We start from the raw sequence: 6948 nt of genomic DNA on the forward strand, positions 1-6948 counted from the left end.
GTAGAATGTGGTATTACAAGATGAAATATATTGGGGTTAGCTAATTAGCCTGCTAACTTCAGTAATTATTTTTGTAATACATTTAACACCTTTGAACTTAATGTTATTTTTTCACCCTCTGTTGATAATTATATATTTCATTTTTGAAAATTTTAAGCTGAAGATATTACAAATTGCCACTTTAAGGTGTTTTTGGAGTCAGACCTGGGAGGCTTCACCTTTAACCAGTCTGCTACAAACCACCTGGCAGAAGTGTTTTTGACACCAAAAATACCTGCAGGCAACAACAAAGTATTTAAGACTTACGTTGTTTTTTTTTCCAAGAGCATTCTTTTGGAAAATTAAATTAATTTCTTAATATCTCTAACCCTGCGGATATCAGGTTTATTACAGAAAATGAATCAAGTAGCCAACATTTTGCCTTTTCCAGCTTCTTGAAATGATATGAGAGTTGCAGCCTTTCTCCAACACATGAAATATAATTGTGAATTTATAATGTTTGAGTTTGAGGACTGTTAGTTGCACAAGAAAGCAGCAATTTGAAGTCACCTTTGGCTCTTTAAAACTGATGTTATTTTCCACCATTTTAAATAACATTTAATTAAAACAAGACTCAACATATTAAGCACTAATGAACAATAACCATTAGTGGTGAATACTTTTTCACCAATTTAAACGTTAATGTAGCATAAAGAAAAAGTACTGTTGCCAAGCTTATTCTCAGCCATATAATATATCACATATGTGGTGCCAGCCAAGAAAGGAACACATACTTTCAGCTGTCAGACTTTTGTAAATTGTTTTCTAGAGGAGAAAAAAAAAAACGTTGATGTGGATGATGTTGGTACACAGCTGGACTGCTCCTCCCAGCAGCCTCCAGGGTAATGAGGCGAATCATGAGCACTTCCACAGCCTTTGTACTAATACTGTGTTAAAATATGTCATTTGTGCCTTTTGTGCATGTTTATACCTGTTGTATATAGAAAACTGTACGTGTGTAACTGACACTGTGTGTAATGTGGTAACTTTACAATACAAAACACCACTCTGCCTAACAGTATCACTGTACCTGTAATATTGCTGTAACGATAATTGTTAAACTAATCTACCTTTTCCACTTACATCGGTTCCTAAGCGTTGTCATTGCACTGGAAGTCTCTGAGAGAAAAAGGAAAATGTCTGGAGGGGGGAAGGCAATGAAACAAATAAACAGACTTTAAAAGGCAAACAGGATGGAAGCAGAGGATGAAGGCAGCGAGGGGAGAACCACAAAGGCTTCCACTCACTTCTGGTCTTCTGCTTTTGTTTTTTTGTTTCCCAGTGCCTTGGCTCTGTGCTCTGTGGTGAAATACACTGCCGTTTGCTGACATGCTGTTTCTTTATTTTTCTGTGTGGGCGTCTGTGTGTGTATATATAACAAAAAGCAAAGAGGTCAAGACCCTGTGAGCTGGAAAGTGAAGTGGGAGAAATGAAGGTGGAAATGAGAGAGAAGCTTATGGACTAAAGAGGGGTTTGAGTCTGTATAATTCACGCTCAAAAAAAGACCCAAACAGCCACATAGATAGATTTAGTACATAAAGCATCTACTGATCTAAAATGTTTAATAACTGTTTATCCATCAGTCCTATCAATACATGTAAATATTTGGCGTGAAATACAGTTTGTCATCTTTTCATGGTCATCAGATATGACCCATTTGGATGTTCAGAGGCTCCATGGTTACCGTGGAAACACTGTCATCGTCTTGATCTTTATTGATTCACCAGTAAAACCCATGGAGCTGGATCAATGACAGTGGTTGAAGATACTTGTTTTATTTTCAGTTATTGATATCTTTGCTGAAAAAGTAACTTCTTCTTTGGTTTTCTCTGTTTTGATATAATTATTTCCCTGAAATGGAGTTTCAGGGATATAATAGTTTTACCTCAAACACCACCGCTGGATATCCTATGGGTGAGGATAGATACACTTAAGCAAAAAAACAAAAAACTCTAGTACAGTGAGAAAAGGGTCATAATATGGCAGTAAAGGTCTTCTATAACCAGAAGTTTAATTTTTAGAAGAATAAAATTGTAATGTTATATTTATGAAATATTTTAAATAGAATTTAAGAATTTATGCGGCAGTGAGTCTGTTGGTTACAGTACTCACTTATCAAACACAAACCACAGCTAGCAGACTGCTGCGTTTAAGTCAGCTGGGAATTTTGACAACTTATGAAATATTAAACTATTTTCCTCTAAAAATACAACTTTTTTCTCCCAAGTATTGACTATTCTTATTGTATTTTGACTTTTTTCCCCAAAATATCAGGTTTAAACCACAGTGTGGCCCTAGTACTTTTTCATAATGTCCAGATAACTTTGTTTTTTTAAGTGTTATTCTTAAATTACATTATTTTCCTTTTACCATGGTTCAGTTTTAATAATGGCATTATAACAGTGTGATCACATTATTTGCAATGTTAAACAGAAATTTAAAGAAATTTTTTTTTTTTTCATATTTTTCCCATGGGTACGTTGTTATTTGGGAAAAACTTCCTAATAACTAGGAATCAGGTCAAAAATGCAACAGTACCCATATCTACTTAATTTCATGGTAATATGACCCTAAACCAAACATGAAGAGACCGGTTTGAATGCACACATGAGAACCAGTGAAGCTTTTCTTGGAAAAAAAATAATGCACAGGTATTTTTTTTAGGTGATTTATGAAGTAGCTGCAGATTAGACAGATGGAGGGATAGATAGATAGATAGATAGATAGATAGATAGATAGATAGATAGATAGATAGATAGATAGATAGATAGATAGATAGATAGATAGATAGATAGATAGATAGATAGATAGATAGATAGATAGATAGATAGATAGATAGAAACACACTATACATCATAAATTAGAAGTATATAAACAGAACTGATTAAAATCCTGTATAATTAAACTGTAAGGTGCACAACAAACTGTAATGTTCAGTATGATGAATGTGTAAAGGAGCAGTGAGTTGATAAGTGAAGTCCATCTGATGGAGCCGTAGTGTAAACTCATTCCACATAATGTAATATGAAGCTCATCAGACTGTTGGGTTTAACAGTGAAGCTGAAGGCAGGCGATATCTCCGTTACCCAGCAGAGTCTGACCTTTGCTTTGGCTTTTAATCAGAGCAGCTCTGATACATAACAGACCACAGGCCTCAGGAGAGAGGGAGGAGGCCCAGAAACAACCAGACCAGAGCTCCAGCGTTGTTTTAGAAATCACTGGTTAACATAGATTTATTTACAAAGGAAGAGCAGCCAATTGAATTTGCTTTAAAGTCTACACACATGTGACAGCCAGCGAGGGAGAAACAGTCAGACATGACCCTGAATGGGTGGACGCAGACTGGGGGGGTGGGGGCAGACAAAGAGAGGAAGGGGGGACGACAAGAAAAAGTAAGGGATAGAGGGAGGGAGGGAGGGAGGGAGGAGAAGGGGGAGGAGGTCATGTTTCCTTTGTTGAGCCCACTTCCTGTCCTGATCCCAAAATGGAGAGACTGTAAGAATGACACAGCGCCCCCCCCCCCACCCCCACTTTGCCTGTTTCGATTGCCTCCCCCCTCACTCCTCCACACACACACATCAGAGAAACCCAAACCAGCCTCCCGCGGTATCCTACAAAGGAGATGAGAGGGGAAAGCAGGGAGCAGAAAAATCTATCCCCAGTGGTCTCTGAAACATAAGGAAGCCTTGGTTTATAGAAGCACAGACACAGGACATTTTGTCCTCCTGTTGCACTGAAACGTGTGTGTGTGTGTTATGCTCTTTTACATTGTACTATCATTACAAAAACAGTGTAATACTTCAATTAAATGTGACTGATAATTCTCACTTTTGTTCCATTACTTTTTTTTTTTTTTTTTAATTAAACATTATATTTGCGCACATGCCAGAGATGGAAAACTTGGGGGGGGGGGGGGGGGGGGGGGGGGGGGCACCAAAATCTGAGGATATGCACCATCCTTCTGCTGCTCTCTCTTCTCTCCCCAAAGACTAAATGTGAAGATGTTGTAGAAAACTGAGACTAAATGATTACATTATAGTGGAGTTTCCATGTTGCTTCAAGCCACAGAGCAGAGCAGTAGTCACGTCTGCAGGAATCTGAAAAGTAATTGAAGTTGTCAAGCATTTATTTCATGCACGTACCTCCAGGAAAACATCTGTGATCAGCCAAAACCATTTGTCACCATTTGTCGCTTTTCTAGTGTCTAAACAGAACCAAGAGTTCTAATTTCCTTTTTCTCATGAATACTGAGAGGTTATTATGAAATATTTGTCCAGTGAGGCCAAAAACTACGATCAACAGGTAGCTAATGGCAGAATAATAGTATTTATGCTTTTACTATTGTTTAATTTGCTTATGCTTACCTGAAAATTGCATTTTCATTGCCTTAGAATGAGACATTTATTAAATTTTCACCAAGAGGCAAGGATGTCTTCTCCAAAATTAAGTTATTGCACAAGTAAAATTGTAATACCACTGATGGCCACTGGGATTGGCATTGGAAAGTTCTGGCTCAGATAAACTAACAATCTTTCCTCCAAAAATCAATAGAATGTTTGTTTGTTTGTTTTTCTTTTCTAGGAATCATTAGTGATCCACCCACTGTGTGAGACACATGCCCATCACTCAAATCATCCCTTAACATACGTAAACTTTACATAAAAGGTAAAGTAATTAGCTTTGTATGAGGATAATGTTAGCAATGTGCTTCCCTCTATTTTGAATTATAATTAATGAGTTAAATTCACTTGTTTGCTTTATTGCAATGGATATCCATGGGTTTTTTTTTTTATTGTTTTTCTTCCATTAAATACAACTAGTCAGGTTAGCCAAGACTAGCTGGTTTTCAGTAAACTGTGGAGGAAGCAAGATGAAACAGCTAGTATATAGGGTAAGCCAGTGTTTTTCAACCTTGGGGTCGGGACCCCATGTGGGGTCACCTGGAATTCAAATGGGGTCACCTGAAATTCCTAGTAATTGATAAAAATACAGAAAAAAAAAACAAAAAACCTTACAAACAAAAAATATATGGTGAGTTGAGAGAGACAATCACAATCCATGAAAGACATGACAAACTGTGAAGCTGAAACTGAAGCACTGTGGTACTGTTTATCTTTCAAATGTTCATTGTGGTCAGTTTCAGATGCTGCAGCTCTTTCATAATTCAGAGTTTGAGCTCTTGTTTGTTCAGTATTAATTGTCTATAATATAATCTTATAATAATAATCTGATAGTATAGCCAACTATTACATGATCAAAAACAAATTAATCTTAGCAAAAACAAAAAGTCTCCATTTTGAATATCTGGTTTTGCCAGTAATTTGTGATGTTAAAATGGGGTCAAAAGCCCAATAAGGTTGGGAACCACTGGGCTAAGCTATCAGAAGTACCTAAACTGTACGGGAAAAGTAATTAGCTTTGCGTGATGCTAATGCTAGCTATGTCTTTTTTCCTTTTTTGGGAAAATAAGATAATGAAGTGATATTCAAAATCTTGGAATTTTCTGACCAACAGTGCAAATGCCTAAAGTTATCAGTGTCCAAAACTAAACAAAAAAAAAAAAAAAAAATACAGCCTCATACATTATGATTTTTTTCCCTTTCATTTGTCACTCGTTTATAGAGAAGCACACCAACACACATACATGGTGAAGCATCATAAAATTAGCCACCTGGTTTGACTTGCAAACACAACAGCTATTACGCTGCAAAAACCAAGCGAACCCTCAACCACTGGCCTCCATTTGAGAAATTATGGCAGGGTCTTCGAAGCCACAGTATGACTGCTTTGGATTATTCCAGAAACCACAGTGAAATAACCTGCTAACCCTTTAGCTATGCTTCACTACTAATTAGCCTGCGTGACTTTTGCATAAGTGTCACAACTCATATATTAGAACCTCTTTCTAGTTGTGAGCATTAGATAAATTAGAAATAACAGCCACATTTCAGAGGGTTTTGTTAATTAACTAGTCTTGAGTACCTCACATATGTTCATTTGTGTGTGTGTGTGTGTGTGTGTGTGTGTGTGTGTGTGTGTGTGTGTGTGTGTGTGTACACTCTGCAGCTTGTGTGTGAGTGAGTTTGGTCTCATGACTCTGGTTAAGCTGATGTTTCCCTAAGGCTGTTTTGATTGGGCCTACAGCTGAACTCTGATATTTAATAATGAGCCCAGTACTCCCTCTGTTTCTGCCTCTCAGACCCTGCACTCGCGCACACACAGGAGCTGACCAGACCATTGAATCACACAGTGAAATATAAACAACCAGCAGGTCATTAGCTGATGATTTGGCTGTGAGACATCCCTCGGCTCGAGGCGCTCACGTCATTAAACCACTTCTGTTTTAGTTCACACTGACAGTGGAATTAACTTGGTGATGTCTGGCATCTTTTCCACTCTACAGGAAGTGTTTTCTTTTGCACAGCATAGGCTTAAAGTCAGGATGTACACATGGATAAACACATAGATGCAGATAAACATGCAAGCATATATAAATAACTATGGAGCATGTACTTTATATCTCTGCTAACAATCACTATATACTATGGAGCTGAGAGAGGAAGATACATCAGGCAAATGTCTCCATCTGATGGTGAAAAGTGGTACTGCAGTTCCTACTGTACTGTAAGATAAGGTTCTCTGCATTCAGGAAAAATACATTTCTTTATTATAATGTTTTTAATCAATTTGTTGTCATAGTCCAGACAATAAGAAGGAACATCTAAAGGAAGTTTTTCTTAAGAAAAATAAAAACAAAACAAAAAAACACAATGCAATATATTGTCCAATGCGTACATATAAGCAGCATATCACTTGAAATAAATAGAGAAGAGGTTGGATTAATACTTTCTTGACACATGTTACAATCTGCAAATATATGCAAAGGTGCACATTGTGTTGATAAATTAC

This window comes from Sphaeramia orbicularis, chromosome 1 (genome assembly GCF_902148855.1).
Source record: "Sphaeramia orbicularis chromosome 1, fSphaOr1.1, whole genome shotgun sequence".
NCBI lineage: Eukaryota > Metazoa > Chordata > Actinopteri > Kurtiformes > Apogonidae > Sphaeramia > Sphaeramia orbicularis.